This window comes from Bos indicus, chromosome 16 (genome assembly GCF_029378745.1).
Source record: "Bos indicus isolate NIAB-ARS_2022 breed Sahiwal x Tharparkar chromosome 16, NIAB-ARS_B.indTharparkar_mat_pri_1.0, whole genome shotgun sequence".
Taxonomy (NCBI): Eukaryota; Metazoa; Chordata; class Mammalia; order Artiodactyla; family Bovidae; genus Bos; species Bos indicus.
The window spans coordinates 56,590,928-56,615,075 of record NC_091775.1 but is presented as its reverse complement, the minus strand read 5'-3'; the positions used below and the strand labels follow the sequence as shown (position 1 = coordinate 56,615,075).

The 24,148-nt window shown below is 37.2% G+C and overlaps 2 protein-coding genes across 4 annotated transcripts in view; both read right to left on the bottom strand.

Annotated features, from left to right (window-relative positions):
* Window positions 1-24,148, bottom strand: part of RABGAP1L (RAB GTPase activating protein 1 like) — a 739,452-nt gene that overhangs the window by 410,976 nt on the left and 304,328 nt on the right. The gene's annotated exons all lie outside the window — the stretch shown is intronic.
* Window positions 1-24,148, bottom strand: part of GPR52 (G protein-coupled receptor 52) — a 111,665-nt gene that overhangs the window by 40,370 nt on the left and 47,147 nt on the right. The window contains exon 2 of the mRNA XM_070768916.1: window positions 1-24,148. This exon is cut by the window's left edge and continues 40,370 nt beyond it; it is cut by the window's right edge and continues 39,698 nt beyond it. The gene's annotated coding sequence lies outside the window, so the exon portion shown is untranslated.

Here is a 24,148-nt window from a genome sequence, read left to right as displayed (position 1 = left end):
CTCAAACTTTCCACAATTATTTTAATCTATTTTATTTATACTTATGTACATTTTATAACATATGAGTGCATACATATGTAACTCATAAATATATAAATATATGAGTGCAGTAGGATATGTATATAACTTCTAAATAAGTAAATTTACAAAAATTAAAACTGTGTGCTCAAATATCTTTTACTGCTGCTCTTATTTATTCACTCAGTCATGTCTGATTCATTGCAACCCCATGGACTGTAGCCTGCCATGTTCCTCTGTCCATGGGGATCTCCCAAGCAAAAATAATGAAGCAGGTTGCCATTTTCTCTTCCAGGGGTATTCCCAACCCAGGGATCGAACCCATGTTTCCTGCTTGGCAGGTGGATTTTTTTTTTTTTTTTTAACCAGTGAACCACCCTGGAAACCCCAGAGTACACATTTAAAAAAACTTGCAGAACAGCCAGTGGAGGGAAATACCTAAGGCCCCTCTTGTCACCCAGTCCAGAATTTAATTCCTTTCATTTCTATCTGAGCGTGGGTTTAAGAATAGAGAGAGAATCCTGGAATTTAAGCCTCCCTTTACAAAGAGAAAGAAGAAAGGACAAAAGGGTTAAGGGAAAGGAAATTTTTTACAAAAAACAACTGGAGTAAATAACTGAAAAGCATGAAGCAATCACAGCTTCATGCCATCAGCTTGGCACACACGCATGTGCTGGTGGGTGAAGAGGGCAACAGGCAGAGAGTATCAACATTTAACCTGGTGAAGAGGAGGCTCAAGCCCCTTTTAGAGGGTCCTCAAGATCTAAACTATTTTCCTGCTAATACTAAGATGCTATTTACTTTTTTCACTCTGTAAGTGTACAGTAGAGTTTTCCAGTGGCCACATGACATGTAACAAAGTGAATGCACTTCATGACCCACCTCCCAGAATATTGGAAATAAAAGCAAAAATAAACAAATGGGACCTAATTAACCTTAAAAGCTTCTGCACATCAAAGGAAACTATTAGCAAGGTGAAAAGACAGCCTTCAGAATGGGAGAAAATAATAGCAAATGAAGCAACCAACAAACAACTAATCTCAAAAATATACAAGCAACTCCTACAGCTCAACTCCAGAAAAATAAATGACCCAATCAAAAAATGGGCCAAAGATCTAAATAGACATTTCTCCAAAGAAGACATACAGATGGCTAACAAACACATGAAAAGATGCTCAACATCACTCATTATCAGAGAAATGCAAATCAAAACCACTATGAGGTACCATTTCACGCCAGTCAGAATGGCTGCGATCTAAAAGTCTACAAATAATAAATGCTGGAGAGGGTGTGGAGAAAAGGGAACCCTCTTACACTGTTGGTGGGAATGCAAACTAGTACAGCCACTATGGAGAACAGTGTGGAGATTCCTTAAAAAACTGGAAATAGAACTGCCTTATGATCCAGCAATCCCACTGCTGGGCATACACACTGAGGAAACCAGAAGGGAAAGAGACACGTGTACCCCAATGTTCATCGCAGCACTGTTTATAATAGCCAGGACATGGAAGCAACCTAGATGTCCATCAGCAGATGAATGGATAAGAAAGCGGTGGTACATATACACAATGGAGTATTACTCAGCCATTAAAAAGAATACATTTGAATCAGTTCTAATGAGGTGGATGAAACTGGAGCCTATTATACAGAGCGAAGTAAGCCAGAAGGAAAAACACCAATACAGTATACTAACGCATATATATGGAATTTAGAAAGATGGTAACGATAACCCTGTATACGAGACAGCAAAAGAGACACTGACATATAGAACAGTCTTATGGACTCTGTGGGAGAGGGAGAGGGTGGGAAGATTTGGGAGAATGGCATTGAAACATGTAAAATATCATGTATGAAACGAGATGCCAGTCCAGGTTCAATGCACGATACTGGATGCTTGGGGCTGGTGCACTGGGATGACCCAGAGGGATGGTGTGGGGAGGGAGGAGGGAGGGGGGTTCAGGATGGGGAACACATGTATACCCGTGGTGGATTCATTTTGATATTTGGCAAAACTAATACAATTATGTAAAGTTTAAAAATAAAATAAAATTAATTAAAAAAAAAAAAGTGAATGCAAAGAAGAGCTGAGATCCTAAGTGTCTTACATTAGGCCAGATATTAGAGATTTTCAAAGATGTAAAACACTGTTACTCTTTTTGCTTCAATATTTTTATGCTATAAAAATTATTTTTCATTAAAAATGCTATAACAACATATAATGAGCTTTTAAATGTTATTTTAGATAAACTTTTAAAATATTTTTTAAATGTTTCAGTCTTTCATTTCTAACATGGCAAATATGAATAGCCAAGACCTATATAAACAAAAACTTTTTGTGGTCCTCTACAATTTTTTAAGTGTATAAAGCAGTCCTGACACTCAAATATTGAGAACAGCTACAAGAGACAAACAAATGAGATTCTCAAGATCTGGGTTACAAATGTGGATCCAATCAAAAATACATCAGGAAAAAACTGAGTAAACAGAATGAGTACCTTGTTTAAAAAAAAAAAGAAAGAAAGAAAGAAAAGAAAAAAATTACCATCTTGCTCAAAAAATCAAGATTAACTAGTATTTAAAAAATACAAAATAAAAGAAAAATTATCTGAGGAGAAGAAGACTCACTACCAAACCTTTGAAGCGCTGGGATTGAAGGTTCTGCCTTCAACTTCTTATACAGAGGTTTTGGCCACTTACTGCATCAATTTAAACAACTGAGAGTGTAATGTTTAAACAAGCAGATATCATTATATTACATGATAAAAATCTGTAAACTCCATGGTTTATAACTTATCCTCCTCTATCTCATGGTCTTTAACTCCTGTAAGATCAGGCTTCTGGAAGGAGCTAGCTATGGCTGCTACTCCACTTTCTTTCCATTTCACATTTTCTTACAGACTGGCTTCTACCCCAGCCTAAAATTCTTAGATTTGAAAGGTGGCAAATGAACTCCACCAACAAAAAAGAGAATCTCCTCCCCTCTTTCAGCTTAAAATGTAGCAGCAATTTCATGATTTAAAAGTCAAGTAGCACAAAACAGCCTGTTTCCTCTTTTCATAAGATTCCTCTTCCGAGAATCAACTGTTTTTCCTTTAATAATAATTAGCGCTGTACTTAAATAGTCATAAGCTTATATAGCTATTTCTTGATTCATTTGTTTCAGATTTTACCTACAGTTTCCTACTCTGGTAGCTGAAACTTCATCTTTAAATGGATATAAGCATTCACTGTTATCATTTTAAGAGTCTCTCTCTCCTTTTGATTTTCATCACACTATGCATCATCCCAAAAACACATATACAAATTCATAAAAATGTGTTAGTTTAGTTTTACAATTTTTCATATGAAGAGTGCTTAAAATATAGACTCTTACATACCTGAGTTATTTGTCCTAAATACTACTGTAGATAATTTTAAATAAGTAAAATCAATAATTTTAGATAACTTCAGTACACTATTAGGAGAAATTCCCTATCAAAATAGACAAGCTATTAAAAATTTAAAATTTTTTTACACTAGTTAAAAACATGATACCAGTAATACATCTTAGCCTATATCACATGCTTTCCTAGATGAGTGGCAACTGACAATAGCTACTAGGTTCAACGTTTATTTTTTAGTTAGAAAATGATCTACTGAATATTAAATATATTTTAAACTGGATAAAAGGAAATAATACTTAAAATATATTGAGAAATATTATTGAGGGATGATGTAGAATCATTGCTTTGTAAGTACTTAATGAATGTTAACTATCTGGGCCTTATATGAACTATTAAAATGGAAATGAAAGGATAGTTTGATTATAATATTAACATCTGTCACGACCTTCCTTTAAGGTATTTGCATGACTCTCTAGCAGTGCTATGACAGAAGTCATTCTCAAGGAGGACTGTGACTATCAGGGAGACTTAATTCCACTGCCTTAATGCCACTACACTTCCCCTCTGGCTTAGCAGTAAAGAATTTGCCTGCAGAGCAGAAGTGGGTTTGATCCTTGGGTCAGGAAGATCCCCTGGAGAAGGAAATGGCAACTCATTCCAGTATTCTTGCCTGGAAATTTTGGGTTCCAAAAGAGTCAAGCATGATTGAGCGATTCAACAATAATGTCACTATAGGTGCAGAATGTTAGCAGGATCAAGAAAACTAGTACTACATACACCTCTGACTTAAAACATAACCATCCTGAATAATACATTTTATACATGTACATGTTTAAATATTAGGAGATCAGCCCTGGGATTTCTTTGGAAGGAATGATGCTAAAGCTGAAACTCCAGTACTTTGGCCACCTCACGCGAAGAGTTGACTCATTGGAAAAGACTCTGATGCTGGCAGGGATTGGGGGCAAGAGAAGAAGGGGATGACAGAGGATGAGATGGCTGGATGGCATCACTGACTCGATGGACATGAGTCTGAGTGAACTCCGGGAGTTGGTGATGGACAGGGAGGCCTGGCATGCTGCGATTCCCGGGGTCGCAGAGTCGGACATGACTGAGCGACTGATCTGATCTGATTCTCTGAGCAGCACAATCTACCCTAAAGCAATGTCTTCAGCAATGTGGGCTCCAGAAAAGAGTACATTAGCGCCACTGTCACAGAGGCCTCTCCAGTTCACCAGGTGAGTCATACAAAGATTCTAATTTACCTGGCTACCTCATTTTGAATTCCTGGTCTGCTACAAGAGGCAAATTGAGAGAGGGTTAGAGAAAAACTGGAGGCTTACAGTGTGGTCATTATGCTCTGAAACATGATTTTTATACATGGTGTGTGTCAGTAGCTCAGTCATGTCTGACTCGATGTGACCCCATGAACTGTAGCCTCCTCTGTCCATGGAATTCTCCAGGCAAGAATACTGGAGTGGGTAGCCTTTCCCTTTTCCAGGGGAATTTTCTGACCCAGGGATCAAACCCAGGTCTACTACACTGTAGGCAGATGCTTTTTACCATCTAAGACACCAGGAAAGCCCTTATTTATTTATATATATATATAAAATAAGTTTCAGTTGTCCCATTTGCTTCCAAGCAAATGTTTTAGAGTATAATGTAAAATCTAGTACAGTCTTAAGCATGGACTTCTATATCTCTATTCTCTGTCTTGCACATTAGAGTAAAATGGGCTAGAATATGTACTATCATACATTTCAAAAGTTACATGCAGTGGTAGTTAGAAAATACAGAACAGGTTTGCTAGAAAGCAGTAACTAGAATGGAAGAAGTGAAAGTGATACTACTACCATTACTGCTGTCTCCAAGAAAAATGCCAGCTACTAGCTATTACCACGACTAGAGTACTAGGCAAGAAATATTTGTCCCAAATGGTTAAGGTTCATCTTCTCAAGAACATACTTGTGCTATGAATAAACACATGGAGAAATCCTTTGTTCTTATTAAAATTAATATTGGCTTACTGTTCATTAAAAAACATTGTAATATACTTCACAACATGATTAGTTGTGTAAATAAGCCACATGCTATTGAAAAGTCCAGGAGGAGAGAAATTAACCAGGGAACTTGATGGAGAGTCAGAACATATAATCAAATGGAAGGATGCATGCTCAGTGTATCTAAAATTATTCCAGGAACCATGAAAAAAAAAAAGCATGAAATTCTAATTTTTCTTAGGTGGAAATTATGGCTTAATTTATTTTAGTTCCAGTGTTCTACATTTGTGCTTTTAAGAGCAGGCTTACTTCAACTGTACACATGTAGCATCACATGTGAGCCTCCTGGATTCTTTTATGACTAAGGAAAATTAGTCATAAACTATTTTCACTGAAAACATGCACCACTGCCTCAGTGTTTTGCTGGTAAGGAAACAGGTTTCATTCTCCTTTAATCTGTAGCTTTCTTTACATTATAACTCTGTTGACTTTGTGCTTGAAATCCATGTGGTCCCTTTCTCTCCCATCCCTGCATACAACCAAAACCATGTGGCTGACTTTTGTGTGCTGTGTGCCTCTAAGTGATGCTCTAAGTTTTTATCCAAATAAGAATTCTACAACAGGTTAGGAATGTGGAGTCCCTGAAGTCATGATTACTAGTTAAAACTTCAAAGTTTTGACAAAACATTTTCACTAAGATTCTGCTCCTCCTTCTGCCTAAAGTTTCGGTCATTTAATAAGAAAGAAAATCTGTGGATACTGATACATGGTATTGTTTCTATTGTGGTTTGACCATCAACCAATTTAGTGTACTTTGAAAATCAACTAATTAATCTCCTGAATTAGCATCCTAACAGAATAGTCTGTTGAGCTATGGTAAGCTTTATAATTAATACATGACAAATTTCTTTGTTCTCATGTAAACAAAACATGGCATATAGAGTCATGGGGAAACCCTGCATCCATTCAATGAGTAGTTTCACTGAAATGCAGGTGTTTCCTCTTTCAACACAAACTTGGATTGTGGGATACCTGACCTTGGGGGTAAAATTTTGTCTGTTTATACTTTGTGAAGGCAAAGGTGAGAAGAGCCACAGGAGTCCTGAGGTCTCCAAACCAAGTTTCTTTATCCAAATTCTGAAATAGTGTTTCCTAACTTTATTATGCTGTCTTGGTCAAGGATCGTTTGATTAGAAGGAACATGATCCACTTAAGTTAGCATAGGCAAAGGGAATTCACTGAAACAATATAGGACTTTTACTCAGAATCTCTGCAAATTCAGAAAAGAATAGCTAAATCCCATGAAAGGTATCTCCCAATTCCTCCTTTCATTCATTTGCCTATTCATTCAATCAATATTTACTGAGTACCTCCTATGTGCCAGGCATTGTCTTAGGAGCTGAGGACAGAACTGTGAATAAAACAGCTGCAAAGAAAATCACTGCACTCATGAAGCATACATAATGATATGAAAAGACACAGGAGTGGAAAAGAATATAAAATATTTGAGGGAAAAACTTCATTGTGTTTGACATGTGGAAAAAGAGGTTAAAAAACTAGATTGAGATAGGTTTTGCAAGTGAAGTTGAAAATTATCATCTTAGGTTATATTTAAGATGCAGTTGGAAGGAAAGTTATGACCAACCTAGATAGCATATTCAAAAGCAGAGACATTACTCTGCCAACAAAGGTTCGTCTAGTCAAGGCTATGGTTTTTCCTGTGGTCATGTATGGATGTGAGAGTTGGACTGTGAAGAAGGCTAAGTGCCCAAGAATTGATGCTTTTGAACTGTGGTGTTGGAGAAGACTCTTGAGAGTCCCTTGGACTGCAAGGAGATTCAACCAGTCCATTCTGAAGGAGATCAGCCCTGGATTTCTTTGGAAGGAATGATGCTAAAGCTGAAACTCCAGTACTTTGGCCACCTCACACGAAGAGTTGACTCACTGGAAAAGACTCTGATGCTGGCAAGGATTGGGGGCAAGAGGAGAAGGGGATGGCAGAGAATGAGATGGCTGGATGGCATCACTGACTCGATGGACGTGAGTCTGGGTGAACTCCGGGAGTTGGTGATGGACAAGGAGGCCTGGCGTGCTGCGACTCATGGGGTCGCAAAGAGTCGGACACGACTGAGCGACTGATCTGATCTGAAAAACCCTGTATGTAAGACAGCAAAAAAGACACAGATGTAAAGAACAGTCTTTTGGACTCTTTGGGAGAGGGAGAGGGTGGAATGATTTGGGAGAATGATATTGAAACATGTAAAATATCATATAAGAAACGAATCACCAGTCCAGGTTCGATGCATGATACTGGATGCTTGGGGCTGGTGCACTGGGATGACCCGGAGGGATGGTATGGGGAGGGAGGTGGGAGTGTGGTTCAGGATTGGGAACACGTGTATACCTGTGGCAGATTCATGTTGATGTATGGCAAAACCAATACAATATTGTAAAGTAATTAGCCTCCAATTAAAATAAATTAATTAAAAAAAAACCCAGGGGAAATTTTTAAACAGCGTAATGGCATTATCAAGTGAGGGCTTAAGGAAGACCAGAGCTATGAACGGTGGATAGAATGGACTTAAGTTGGGGAGGAGGAAAGGATGTGAAAACCAATAGCAACAATTGCTACTTTCTCAGTAAGAAGATGTATGGACCTTAACCTTGGCAATGGGTAGAAAAAATAGAATGGAGGAAATAAATTAGGTGAGGTCAGTTATGTAAGTAGAGTGGACATGTGTCTCACTGAATATAAAAAACTTTAAAAGTTGTCAAGCATGACTAACCATGCCATGAAGTGAGACAATGAACACTGTGTGTAGCAGAGGGTAGAGGGTTAGAGAGAATAGAGAATGACTCTTGACTTTTAAGACACTTAATTTGAGATGTCACTATACTTCGAGTATAGATATCCTGGCAACATAGCTTCTAGAGTCCAGAAATATATATTTGGGGATCATTGCAATGGGTTCAAAAGTAGAAATATGAAGTACTTCAAAGGAATGGATTACAGGGGTAGGGGGTGGTGGAAAGACTGACTGAAAGATGAATGTGTTTAAGGTTTGAGAAAAAGGGGTGATAAATTCTTTGTCAGGGAGTTAAGAGCATTAAAAAATTAATGCATTCTTGTACATTACCTGAGGAAAAAGGATGAAGCAGGAGGAAGTAGGGGTTAGGGGATCATATATACCATCATATACAGAGTTGAAATATGACAAAAGAGGGGCAAGATGAATGCTCTTAATTTATATAAGCTGTTAACGTTACTGAGCCACATGCATTTCCCTCCTTCAGCAGGGATATGATATAAGGTATTATAATTTATCTTACTCTGTAGTACCCACTGGGCCAGTTTTGATTACATAGAGATTTTCTAGGTAGGGTTCACCATTTTGAATGCAAGGCATTAAACCTAAAATAAAGAAAGAGTATCCAAGCAAAAGGTTTTCATCATTATTCTTCAAGCTTTAATTATCTTTTTTCAACACTATCTGAGACTAGCTATTTTTACTCAGAGATTTACTAGCCAAAGATGTTCTAATTACCTTGCCTTGAATAGACTCTCCTCACCCCTATTTATATAGTGCTTTGAACATTTAAAATTTGCCAGTAGTTCTTAAAAGATGGTATAACACTATAGCACTCCGATTTAAACACAAATGTGCTCTTTGTTCATTCCTAACGAAATGAACACAACTAAGCAGCGCATGTGTGTTACACTGAAGCAATAAAACAGGCACTGTTGTGTGTCAGTCACAGCTCTTCAGACTCATATAATGTGCTTAATAACATTATTTCTAGGGTGAGAAGAAAGTATATCTTCATATAAAAATATGTGACATTTGTTCAGAGAGGACAATCATTTCCTTGAGAAATACTCAGACTAGATTTTTCTCACAGACACATTCCTATGAACAACTTTTCTGAAGAATGAAGCTGTAACAATTTCTCTAGCCCTCCCAGGAGAGAACATCTCCCTCAAAGAGACAGTTGGGTCAAATACACAATTGCAAATGACATGCCAATTCATCATATGTCATCGGATCTTAACCACTTTTTCTCTGGTTATGGTACCATTTAGCTAAAAAGCAATCAAGATTCTTCCGAGAACATTGCAGAAAAGATGAAAAACTATATTAAGAAAATAACCTTGAGATTCAATAGCAAAGTAAAGGGCATAATTGTATTGATTCAGAGAAAAAGCAAAGGACTGTGAAACAAAAGTACATAAAAGATTTACTAAATATATAGATGGGGAAACAGTGGAAACAGTGATGGACTTTATTTTTCTGGGCTCCAAAATCACTGCAGATGGTGACTGCAGCCATGAAATTAGAAGACACTTGCTCCTTGGAAGGAAAGTTATGACCAACCTAGATAACATATTCTAAAGCAGAGACATTACTTTGCCAACAAAGGTCTGTCTAGTCAAAGCTATGCTTTTTCCAGTAGTCATGTGTAGACGTGAGAGTTAGACTATAAAGAAAGCTGAGCACTGAAGAATCGATAATTTTGAACTGTGGAGTTGGAGAAGACTCTTGAGAGTCCCTTGGACTGCAAGGAGATCCAACCAGTCCATCCTAAAGGAAATTAGTCCTGAATATTCATTGGAAGGACTGATGTTGAAGCTGAAACTCATTACTTTGGCCACCTGATGCAAAGAACTGACTCACTGGAAAACACCCTGATGCTGGGAAGGACTGAAGGCCAGAGGAGAAGGGGACAACAGAGGATGAGATGGTTGGATGGCATCAATGACTCAATGGACATGAGTTTGAGTAAATTCCGGGAGTTGGTGATGGACAGGGAGGCCTGGCGTGCTGCAGTCCATGGGGTTTCAAAGAGTCAGACACAACTGAGTGACTGAACTGAACTGAACTGAAATATATTTCAAGGCACATTGAAAGCTCTGCAGAAAACTGTAAAAATATTTTCTGCCAGGGTGGTGAAATTTAGGGAAAAAATAGTAGATAGGGGATCCTGGGCCTTGTTTTATAGGAACATATAGCTGGTGTGGTGTGGGGAAGATATGGGCTCCTCTTCCAACAGAGTGGAAAATGGCAGAATCCTTATTGTCACTAGCACAAATGTACAAAATGAATCAGGAAAAAGAAATGTTATTTATTCAAGATGTCATAATATTCATAAAAATTTTAATGTACTTACAACTTTAAAATTCTTTTGAAATGCAGATACAACATACTATTTCATAAGCAGTGAAAATTCATTCAAGATAGAGCATGCCTTTATTGGCATCACTATGTTGTAAAGAATACAGCTACTGAATAAAGTGTGGTTTCTGCCTTTAAAGAATCTCTAACTACACGAGCAATGGCTCTATTTGGTGAGTACAAAATATGGTATATTAAAGATACCTAACAGTAAAACAGAATTCAGAGACATCTTAGTATCTACCATTAGGTTACAGTGTTTACTCATCTGATCCAATTCGAACCCATTCACTAGACTATGGATCATCAAGGCTACTGCAACTCTTGCATATGTTTCCCCTCAAGTGCTTTTTTGTTTGTTTGTTTTGTTCTTTACTATCACCACCCCCACAAGAATGTGCTATGAGAGTAAATCAGTTTGGGTTTGGTTTTTGGTTTTCTTTTCTTCTTTGTTTCAACTTCTTGATTCTAGCTATAGTATAAAGAAGTTGCTGCATAGAAGTTTTGAAACTACAAATAACATTAAAGTAAGATAACATTAAAGTAAGAGATGAAAATAATCTATCAGTATCAATTACCTACTACAGTTGACCCCTAAAAACAGATAATAAAAAGTGGTAGAAAAGAATGCTAGAAGGTACTCATAACTTTTGTGTTTACAGATTAATATTTCCCATGGTATGCCTTTTGTTTGGGACTTCCCTGGTGGCTCAGTAATAAAGAATCTGCCTCCCAATGCAGGAGACACGAGTTTGATCCCTGGGTCAGGAAGATACCCTGGAGAAGGAAATGGCTACCCACTCCAGTATTCTTGCCTGGGAAAGAGGAGCCTGGCAAGCTATAGTTCATAGCGTCACAAAAGTCAGACATGACTTAGCAACTAAACAACAGTGCCTTTTGTTTAAGTATGTGAATTCAGCATATCTTTAGTAATACAATGGAAGCACCAGTATAACATGGCAACACTATTATCAACAAACATAATTCTGACCACTATGTTTTTAAACTTTTTATCAAAGCAATGAATGTACATCATTTTAAAATAGTACCCTTAGGATAAAGTGAAAATCTGCAGTGTTTTGTCCCATTTTATTCTCCTGAGGAAATCATTTTCAATTCTTTGAGCTAGTTCTTCCTATATTTACATACACACATCTAAATAGTATGTGCACCCCTCAACCAACCCCACGGCTTATAACAGCTGTTAGTGAGCGATGCAATATGCACGTGGCACTGAGATGGACCAGGCAGCTGGTCCGTTCTTTAGGAGACTTTTCTTTGGAAAAGTCAGTTTCCCCAGAGAGGAATCCTTCAATTTCCTCACTGTGTAAGCCCAGTTGCTAATATTCTGTCTGGCATTTTAGCTGCTTATATTAACTACATGAACTTTTCTATGTACCTCATTTATAAAAAGTTCACTGTATGATGAAACTTATTTGAAATTACATTTCAATAATTATGAAGAGTAGAAAGTTTTGAGGCACATTTTTACCAACATAATTTTCTACTTATAATTTTCAGTTTCTGTACATGAAACACATCTTTATATCAATTAATAGTATTCAAAGGTAATCAGTGTTCCAGTGAAACAGCAGAATTTTAGATTAAGAAAAACTTAGAATATTTTCTAAACTGCTCCATTATTGCTCAAAATTAAGTTAAGAAAAAATTAATAGATATTCTAAGAATTCCAAATGGTATGCTCCTCAAAAAGGGGGCATATATAATAAATATTTTCCAAATCGATGTGTTTTTTTCGCTGCTGAAAATCTTCTTGGAAATCAGAGCAACCACATATTTTAGAAACACCTACAAAAAAGAAATTATTATGCAATAGAAATACTTTAAGTAAGTATGCTAATTGTTAGTATATAGTTGCTCTCCCCAAAGTTTTTATTGTAAATAATCAACAATAATGACTACTTACAATTGTCACTGAATAACTAAATCTTCTCATAGTGCCTTATGTACCCATCCAAAGAGCAACTAAAAAAATTTTAATGGAGGTATATGGAGAAAAAATAAGTAATAAGGTGAAAAGACCAAGCAGTTTAGAAAATGTAGAATCCCAAAAGGACACAGAAGCTTCTGTGTCTTTCCCAAAGTTGCTCTTCTAAGAAGTCAGGCATGTCCTCCATTCAATTATGGCAACAGGCTTATAGAAAACAAATTAGGAAAAAGCAACTTGGTATTTAATTTTAGCTGCAAATAAAAAATGTGACATCACAAAGATTCATCACTCCCATTTAACCACGACACCATACTGAGCAAATCTTTTATAGAAGTCCCAAGTCTTGATTAACACTGAGTTTTTTCACTGGGATTCAGAGCTATTGTACCTCCTAGCTCCTTCTCAACCAGAGACTGAACTTTGCCAAGAAACAAAACTATGGATAGTAATACCCCCATCAGAAGGTTATGGTGATCATTAAGTGACAATGCATGTGAGCTACCTGTCCCACAGGTACTTCATGCACCTTAGTTTCTCTCCTTCCTCTTTAAGTGCACTTACGGCACCTCACTTTCATAATACTTACCACCTTGTCCTGACTGTCTATCAGTTCCTTTCTCTATGAATGTTTGCATATTAGGAATTCTATATTCCTCATCTTTGTATCTGGGCATTTAGTATAGTATTCAGTACACAGTAAGGGTTCAAATGAGTCAGCCATAGTAACAGAACCCACTAATACCTGAACTGAATGGTACATAAGCATCAGGAAGTAACAGTAAAATGAACACTGTTCCACTTATAAGGAAACTTACCACAAGCTGTTTACACTGGGTAAATCACTTAACCTCTCTGGACATCATTTTCTCACTTGTAAAATTAAGAGGTTTGGACTAAAAGATCCTAAAACTTCCTTCCAGCTACAAAATTTTGTAATTATATGACTGTAACTCTAAACAGAATAGAAGTTATAAGGGTCTAAAATTTTGTATTAAATATATAAACTTTAAAAAAGTTTTAGGAACAGAGATTTAAAAGACAGAGAAAGCCAAGAAACTGACGGGTAATACATGTTTCAGCTTTTATTTTCTTATACTAAACCAAACTGTAACTGCTGCCCCCTACTGCTAGGAGCAGCTACCATTTACTGAGTCTCAGTATGTGCCAGGCACTGTGTTAAACTCTTCATGTAAACATTATCATTTCATCTTCACAAGAATTAGATGAAGTAATTACTGCCGTTAGAGCCAAAGACACTAAGACGCAGAGTGGTAGCCCAAAGTCACGGTGACTGAAGCTGGAACTCTCAAGCCAAAGTATGTTTGATGCCAAAACCCACAAAAGAATACACGTATCTCGGTACCTATAAGCTTTCTAATTCTATGTAAGAGAAAATAATCTCACCACTTACAATTATGTAAGTACTGACCATAAGGGAGGCTGAGCCCCAAAGAACTGATGTTTTCAAACAGTGGTGTTGGAGAAGACTCTTGAGAGTCCCTTGGACAGCAAGGAGATGAAACCAGTCAATTCTAAAGGAAATCAACCCTGAATATTCACTGGAAGATCTGATGCTCCAAAACTTTGGCCACCTGATGTGAAGAGCCAACTCACTGCAAAAGGCCCTGTTGCTGGGAAAGACTGAGGGCAAGAGGAGAAGGGGGTGCATGGCATCACTGACTCTATGGACATGAGTTTGAGCAAACTCCCAGGAGACACTGAAGGACAGGGAAGCCTGGCGTTCTGCAGTTCATGGGGTTGCAAAGAGTTGGACCTGACTTTAGCGACTGAACAACAACTGACCTCATACAAATAACTAACAAAGCAATCACTCACATGGTACTCTTTCTTATATATACCTCTAGCATCCCTGAATGTTCTAAGTCATACCAACTGCGTACGCTAATTTTAAAACCTTTGATGATTATAATTATTATACTATGTTATTCCTTTTTAATATTGATTCCCATGAAAATATAACCAGGTGTTTTAAACTTGAGTTTCTATGTGCTGTAAGATTTCATCAAGAATATATGAACTACATTCTAATCTAAGCCATTTCCTGGATCATAATGTGGTATATGTGATAATTGATCTTGCATAAAGGAACTCATTTTTAATTTTTTCCCAGTTCTACTGTGCATGTTGTATTGTGATATTTGGGCCTTTCATAAGATTGAAAGAAAAACATCTCTGAGTGAATAATTACAACTTATTAATGTGTAGAAAACACATTCCATTTACGAATTCCTAATACTGCCCAAAAGGAATTCAGAATATAAAGAAACACTCTTGTTGCAATAAAAGTCTATAGCACATCATCAACTCATATTGACTTGGAGATTGTTCCTCTGGAAAGAGAGGTTTCTTGAAGTGATAAAATATATAGACATCAATTAAAAACATTATATCAAATTTATTTCATGGTCTGGGATTAGATAATAGAGATCAAAGAGCCAATTCTTAGTCTCTATGAGGAGAAACCAATTCTAAATAGTCACAATTAAAATTTTGTTTCTGTTAAAATGCTTATTCCTCATATCTATAGGATCAATTAATCTTGACCTACTGATCAGATTTACTAGAGTCTATACCATGATATCAGGAAATTATTAAAAGAAAGATTATAAAATATATTTGATTTAAATAAGCTCTCTTTATAAACGAATATACCCAACCAACATCATGTGACTATTACATGTGAAGTTAAAGTCACTGAGTTGTGTCTGACTCTTTGTGGCCCCATAGAGTGTAGTCCACCAGGCTCTTCTGTCCATGGGATTCTCCGGGCAAGAATACGGGAGTGGGTTGCCATTCCCTTCTCCATGGGATCTTCTCAACCCAGGAATCAAACCCAGGTCTCCCAAACTGCAAGCAGATTCTTTACCATCTGAGCTACCAGGTAAGCCCTTAAAGTACACATATTCCTATAAATAGGTTTCTATGTAAATTCATACATAACCTCACCCTTTCTTAGCTGAATCATTATACTCTCACTTGCTCAATTACCATATTTCAATACAAAACAAAGAATACAAATTAATTAGTTCAAAGCTAAATAAACAAAATGGGCTAAATTATGCCATCTTTTCTAAGCATGGTTTAGAACTTTAAAGGTAAGGAATAAAAATATAAAACTAGCTTTCCAAATGTGATAAGAGTAACTTATCCATAAAACTTACAGGCCCTTGAAATAAATCAAGCCTATAAGGTAACGTGCTTTCAGGGACTTTATTTTCCCTTCTGGGAGATACTGCAATGACCACTGTGTAGTTACAGCCTCTGAGACAGATATCAGAAATGAAATTAATGTATAGGCCAGAGATGACTTCCCTGGTGGCTCAGACGGTAAAGTGTCTGTCTACAATGCGGGAGACCTGGGTTCCATCCCTGGGTCGGGAAGATCCCCTGGAGAAGGAAATGGCAATCCACTCCAGTACTATTGTCTAGAAAATCCCATGGACAGTGGAGCCTGGTAGGCTACAGTCCATGGGGTGGGCAAAAGAGTCAGACACGACTGAGCGACTTCACTTTCACTGATAATGTAATGTGCAACTCTCTGACATTAATAGAGATCAACCAGAGATGAAGTGGCTAATTAGTTTTTTCAGTCAAGCAAATCAACAGCCAACCTACAGAGGGTTCTTGGAATCTTCTGTTCAAATGACAAGGCTGCTGATCTTTATAAGCAGTCTTTGTCGGACTGGAAGAGAGAGAAAAAAGAGCAAGGGAGTCTGCAAGAAGCTGCCAATGACAAAAGGGCAAGAGGGGGAGGGTGCATAAAAAACAGGCTCAGAGAACCAGAAAGCAGTGCACCAGGGAGCCTCCAGGTTATAAAAGGAGGGAAAGAGAATTCATACAACACAGAGAGCCCAGAAAACCAATGGATCAAAGGGGTAGGAGGAAGGGAGCACAGGAAGACAAACAATTTACATAATGTACAGTGGTGTTATGAAGGAAGGGCTGAAGACAAAAATGCAAGGAGTGACCCAATGCAACGTCCTTGGTTGAGGGTGAACTCTAACTTCAAATTCCACTTAGACGTTCCTTAACTTTCTTGTGTCATTCAATTACAAGTTCAACCTCTTTAAGGAATTTCCCCAACCCTCTTTTCTTTCTTGGGATGGCAGCTAGTTAAAAGGAGGAGATTGAATTGTCTTATGGCATGGTAATTCACGTGCTGTATGTAGCTCAGGCAACTGACTGGCTTCCCCTTAGACATCTGCCATTCTACCCAATCACTGTGTGTCCTATGCTTGTGTCTAGTGAGATCTGGCTGATTTTTGGTTTACATCCTTGAATACTGCTATAGCCTATGGGCTTGAGACCCTCTGGTTTTGAGGTCCAGATACTCTGCAGCATCCAGGCTTTCTGTTTAAAGGCTTTGGCCAGCTGACCAGCACTCTTAGAATTTCTCTATCACTAGAGAGTCAGTTTTTTCAGGCAATCTTGCTGTTCTTAGATTCTCTCCTGAAGACAACAGATTATTCTCATCATCGTCATCATCATCATCATATCTCCAGATCTTCTACTGTGACTTTCAGCCTCTGAAAAGGTAGGTAGGGGAATGAATACACTATGGCTCTTCTCAGCCCTGGAAAAGATTTCTTCTTCTGGTCTGGCAGAAATTGCCTATTTTGTTGTTTAATCACTCAGTCGTGTCCGACTCTCTGGTGACCCCATGGACCCCACCAGGCTCCTCTGCCCATGGGATTCTCCAGACAAGAATACTGGAGTGGGATGCCATTTCCTTCTACAAATACATCATCCTAAATCCTTTATATACCATATATATGTGTATACATATATGCTTATAGCTAAATTATGTATACATTTTCAAATTTTGCTCTTTATACACTAGAGTTTCTAGAATTTAACATCGTTATTTCTCTCATAAAATCCAGAATATCCTAACTTGGTACAGATACAAAAATTAATTTAAAACTTAAAATATTGGACTTTGATCCAGTAATTATCCTAAGAATTTATCATACTGATAAACTGATATGTATGTAAAATGATGTATGGTCAGAATTATTCACTGTAGCATTATTTGTAAAAGCATAAGATTAGGAATTGAACTGTCTACCAGTTGGATATGGCTACTATAGCTGGTAAGAATGAAGTAGTTTCATGCATACTAATATGGAACTGCAGCAAGAGATATCATGTGAAAAAATCTAGGTGTACAAGAGTGTAAACTATGTATCTTTTGTGTACACAAAACTGAATGGGAGAGAAACGGTGGAGGCCAATTAGGGAGAAAGTAGGGGAAAAAGATTTATATAAACTTATATCCTTTTGTACCTTTTGGATTTTGCTATTATACATGTATTTCACATTAAGAAAATAATTTATTGAAAATAAAACTCAAAGCTGAGCAAATGATTCCTTTATTTGAGGCTGCATCTACCCTCATCCTGAAATAAACAATGCATGTAAATAGTTCCATGGACTGATGGGGGAAGGCCTGGAAGGACAGGAACAAGGGAATACTTGGAACAAAGATATACTTTTAATAGCCCCAAAAGATTCTTCACATCGCCCTGGGAACTAGGCCAATTTTCACATTTCCATCCCATGAGTTTGCGACATTGAAAGTAGGTAAACTGGAATGATGACATTTCATGGCATACATTTCAGAGGGAAACCAGTTTCTACCAAACACTCACAGGGTGGAAAGACTGCGTTTCAAAGACTCGGGCAAACACTCACCACAACCTTACAACTCATGCTGGAGAGTCCCATGGGCTTCGGAGAAGTAAGCAACTTCCTCTGGCAACGCATACCTTCTAACAGTAGTTTAAAATGGCATAGTAAAAGACCAAAGATTTTGGCTGCTAGCAATTCTTTCTAATGGCCAACTTAAAATTTCAGAGGGAAATTTTAAGGGAAAACAGAGGGAAAAATTAGCTTTATTAACTTTAATCATCTAAACTGGAATTGAAACAATCGAGAGGTTAAGATTCTAAAACCTTATACAAACAAGCCCAAATCTCTACAGAATCATTTCATATCACGCAAAAAAACCATACAATCTCTTGCAAATTATAACTACTTGGTAGAAATTATCTCAGAGGTACTTTTTCCTCCAGGAAAACAACAATAATAATACTTCAACAGAAGATTAAATGAACTGTGTCACAGTCTACCAGCCAGTTCCACAGTGCTTTAAATAGGAACAACACAGAGCGAATTTCCTTTCCTATCACATTCTTATCTTACAAGAATAGCATCCACTGGCCCAAGGGAAAAACAGTACATCAACACAAAAGCAACCCAGCTGAAGGTGGCTATGGCTTTATCTGCAGGAGAGCATCAGCAGACATAAGTCCACTTAATTTGACCTAAACCCTTCCAAGCCTCCATCAGAGTATTATTTTCAAAAGGCAAGAAACAGATCAATGCCATTTTTTCTCTAAAAACTCTTATACACAAACAATATTCTAAATACATGCTCTTAAAAATGCTAGACTCCAGTGGGAAAAAGTCACAGAAAAATAAAATTATTTCTTAAAAAAGAATGACTAAGTGCAAAATGGTAACTTCCAAGAAATACTTAAATTCAAATATAAAGATGAAATAGATTAGGCTTTGAGATTAAATGTCAAGTCTGAAGTCTGAATAGATTTCAATGTCATATTTAAAAATAAAAGTAGATTTTATTGCTATAGACTGCATTCTGCCTATAAAATTATTATTAAGTTTAATGTTCAGTGGGTTATGAACTTCAACAGATAAGTAAATAAACTTGAAAATGATACTTTATACACTTATTTAATCATGTGTGCTATTTTGGGCACATTTGAGATTGTTACTATATTTGTGAAAAAATGTCATTCAATAAATATGTCTTAAATACACATTATGCCAGGCTCTGGGAATTCAACAGTGAGAAGAAAAAAAAAAAAGACAGTCTCTGACAATGACAATGAGAAAGAATTAAATGGGTAATAATATTGCAATGAATTAAGGCTAAGTTGGAAGTACAAGATGCAGTGGGGCCGCAGAGCAGGTTCATCTGCCCAACACCTGACCAGTATGGAAGAGCAGGAGGGGTAAACAGTGGTGAAGGAATTTAGGACCCTTCCTAAAAAGTTTTCACATGTAGAGTAGGACTTTAAGGGTCACTAGGACTTATTCAAAGGGAAAGAGGAAGAAGGCTCCAATAAAGGAAAAATTATCTATATAAGAGAGGAGAGGCACAGGGTAGGGTAGGGAGGTAGAAGGCAGGGCATTTGAGAAACGGAAAGTACTTAATTCACTTCTCAGGTAAATGAATGAAAACATTCTCCTTCACTCCTCAATTCTACTTAGTCATTCATTCAATTAAAATTTACTGAACTCTGACAAAGTTAATGCATATATCAGGACCCTCAAAATGGAGGCCACCCATTGGCCCAGTCTTCATCACATGTCTAAACTTACGTCAGCCTACACATACAGCAAACACCTCACTGTCAAGGAAATCTAACATACACTAATTGCAATCCGCCAACTCAGCTTTAGCTAACTTACCCTACCCTAGAAACTAGGACCTGCTTGCCTAATAAGGAAGTCCCTGACCTCTTGGTCAATCATGCCCTATTTCTGACTTGCCTCTTCTAATGCTCTGTAAAACTTGCTTTTGCCCCAAATCCTTCCAGAACAAAGATCTACTGTTTGTAAGACACTGTACTCTCCCAGCGCATGGATCGTTTTCCCTTCAACAAAGGACATCAAATTTATTACTAAGTTGTTTTAGTTTTGTCATTTTACAGCTTCTATTATCAGCTGCCCCATTCAAAGGGCAAGGGTCTGTTATCTTTTTCAAATTATAAAGCCCAAATAAAAGGAAATCAATACTCCATATAAGGGCTCTTTATCTTAGGATGACCTTATACACAATTCCTTTGAAAAACAATCAAAAAGTAATTATTGTCAAATTGATAAACTCTCTGAGAAGGAATTAAGTCTTCAAATAACTGTTTTACTTATTTTCCCATTTTTCTTATCCCACTGCCTCTGAATTTTCATAATATGTACATCTTACAGTTCAGTAGGTAAATCTGACACAGATCTCCCTGGGATGAAATCAAGGGCTGACAGGACTGAATTCCTGCTGGAGTCTCCAAGAGGAGAAATCTGTTTTCCTGATTTTTAAAGGGCCATTCACATCCCTTGCTTTTGGCTCTCTTCCTCCATCTTTAAATTAAGGGTTAATCAAGTCTGCATCACTCTAAATCTCTTTTCTGCCTCCCTTTTGCATTTTTAAGGACTCTTATGATTATACTGAGCCCACTAGTATAATCCAGGATAATCGCTCTGTATTTTAAAGTTAACTGATTGCAACTTTAATTTCACTTGTTATCTTAACTCTCCTTTGCCATGTAACCCAACATATTCAGAGGTTCTGGGAATTTGGAATGACTGGGGAGTCATTACTCTGCCTACCACAGCACACTCAATGAATATTTAACACAACATTGAGGAAGTTGCAGTGGTGGCCTTTATACTTCTGTGATCTTTATCTGCTAGGGTAGATTTAAAAATGTGTACACACACAAATATCACACTGTCAAGGGAAAAAATGCATCCTAAGAGTACTCTAAGTAGTAACTAGGTGACTACAGAAATGAGAAAGAACACTTTTAAAAGCTTAAGGGAGAATGAAATATAAAGTAGGTCTTAAAGCATAGGTAAGATCCATGGAACAGGTAGAGAGGAGAATGGGGGCTATTTCAGATGGTGGCTTTGTATGACTAAATAGGAGGAAGATTTTAAAAAAAGAAAAAGAAAGACATATGTAACAAGTCTCAATAGGATGGAGTGAAGAGCACTCAATGGGATGCAATGGGAACGGAAAATTCCAAGGAGAGAATGGTCAAAAATTATTAAAATGTTGCAGAGATAAAGGTATGCAAAGACAGAGAAGTCACTGGAGTTTTAATTAGTGGATGATTGGTGAACTTCAAATGAGCATTCAGCCAAGTGCTGGTGGCAGGAGCCAGGTTGCAGCTCTTACAGAAGCGGGCTGGTGCAAGTGTAAATGATTCTTTTGATAAACCTAGTTTCAAACAGCAAAATCTTTTTAAAAAGAAGGTTGAGAAGACAAGGTAAAAGGTTCAGTAGTACATAGTATGCCGAGAGGAAGAAATCAATGAAACTGGACATAAACCAAGCCATATGCTGTGCAGTGCTTAGTCACTCAGTCGTGTCCGACTCTTTGCGACCTCATGGACTGTAGCCTGCCAGGCCCCTCTGTCCACGGGGATTTTCCAAGCAAGCATACTGGAGTGGGTTGCCATGCCCTTCTCCCAACCCAGTGACTAAAACCAGGTCTCCTGTATTGCAGGCATATTCTTTACCATCTGAGCCACCAGGGAAGCCCATTTCATAGCTATTTTATGTCTATCTCCTTCTGATAATGTAGTCTTTTAATGCCTCTGTTTAAAAACAAAAACAAAAAAAGCCCTTAAGAATACAATTAAATATTTAATTGGGTAGCACTAAGGAACTACATTTGACTTAAAACACAAGCCTACGGCATGTTCTAAGATGACTCTGGTCTGTTTCTACATCCCCCACGAGACATGGAACAACACTAGCCCCGAAGGAATGACAAGAATAGTGGTGACCAAGATCTGTCATGCAAGAACCAGTGATCAAAAAGCAGAATGGCAGCTGAATGTGCCCTCTTCACTATGATATTTTCTCATACTCTTTCTAAATTTCCTGATGCTGCAGATAGACATTTAAAAAGTGAATTACTGAAAGCACCAGTAATAGTGAAACAAAGAAAAATTAAGAAAAAGGCAAAAAGAAAAATTTGATTCCAACAGCACAAAATACATAAAGAAAAACAATAAATATTGAAAATATTACTGGCAACTTTTCATTTTTCAGTGAAATCAACTGTATATTATACTACCTATTAACAAACATAGACAAAATCTTAGAAAATATTAAATTATAAAATGAAGAATACTATTCTTCTGAAAATGATCATCTCTGATTAATTTGCTCATTTCAATAACCTCAAAAAAGTTTAATTTGGACAGTTCTGGTTATATATCTGAGCAAAATCTCACACAACTGAAGCCTTAACTCAATAATAATATTTCCCAGATAATCTGATAAACTATTACTTTAAAAAAAAAAAAAAAGCTCAGTACTGAACTCTAGGAACATAAAAAATAGGCACAATAGGGATTAATTAAATTTATGATGTCTGAATGATCTCTCTGCCTCACTTAAATGAAGTAATATTTGCTTCTTATTGCCCTGCTAGGGTTTAGAAGACACTACAAATGAGTTTTATTCATAGAAAAATTATTCATTTAAATTAATTTCTAAATATTAAACCTAATTTGTCATTGGTTCTTCTGAGGAACTTGACAACAGCAAGTCCTCTCAAAGAAACACACAGCTGCCCAGCTAAAAGACATTTCCCATCCTCTCTTGGCTTCCCAGGTGGCTCAGTGGTAAAGAATCTACCTGCCAACACAGGAGATGTGAGTTTGATCCGCGGGTCAGGAAGATTCCCTGGAGAAGAAAATGGCAACTCACTCGAGTATTCTTGCCCACAAAATCCCATGGATAGAGGAGCCTAGTGGGCTACAGACCATAGGGGATCCCAAAACAGTCAGACACAACTTAATGACTAAACAACAAAAGTGAAGCTAATCCTGATACAAGGTGCATATCCTAACAAGTCCACACACAGCATATACTCAAAAGTGTAGACCAATGCTATCTAAGAGAGTGACAGAAATATTCTGTATCTTTGCTATTCAATCAAGTAGTTGCTAGCCATGTGTGATTACTGAGAAACTGAAATGTTTTTCAACATTTAAAACTGAATTTTACATTTTACTTAATTTCAATTAATTTAAATTTAAATAGCCACATGTGGCCAATGGCTATTGTATTGGACAGCACAGCTCTAGGTATTAAAAAAACATCAAAACTGTAATTGAGTTAATTTTAAACAATATAAAACTTCTCCCTAATTTATATATAACAATATAGTAAAACTGCAAACATCATTTTAATAAGAAACATGCCTATAACTATACTTTGCTACAGTAATATATATTGTCACCCTGCTTATTTAACTGATACGCAGTGTACATCATGCAAAATGCCAGGCTGGATGAGTCACAAGTGGGAATCAAGATTGCCAGGAGAAATATCAATAACCTGAGATATGCAGATGATACCATCCTAACAGCAGAAAGTGAAGAACTAAAAAGCCTCTTGATGAGGATGAAAGAGGAGAGTGAAAAAGCTGGCTTAAAACTCAACATTAGAAAACTAAGATCATGGCATCCGGTCCCCTGTCACTTCATGGCAAATAGATGGGGAAACAATGGAAACAGTGACAGACTTAATTTTCTTGGGCTCCAAAATCACTGCAGATTGTGACTGTAGCCATGAAATTATAAGATGCTTGTTTCTTGGAAGGAAAGCTATGACAAACCTAGACAGTGTATTAAAAAGCAAAGACATCACTTTGCCAACAAAGGTCTGTATAGTTATGATTTTTCTAGTAATCACATATGGATGTGAGCATTGGAACATCAAGAAGGCACCGAAGAATTTATGCTTTCGAACTTTGGTGCTAGAGAAGACTCTTGAGAGTCC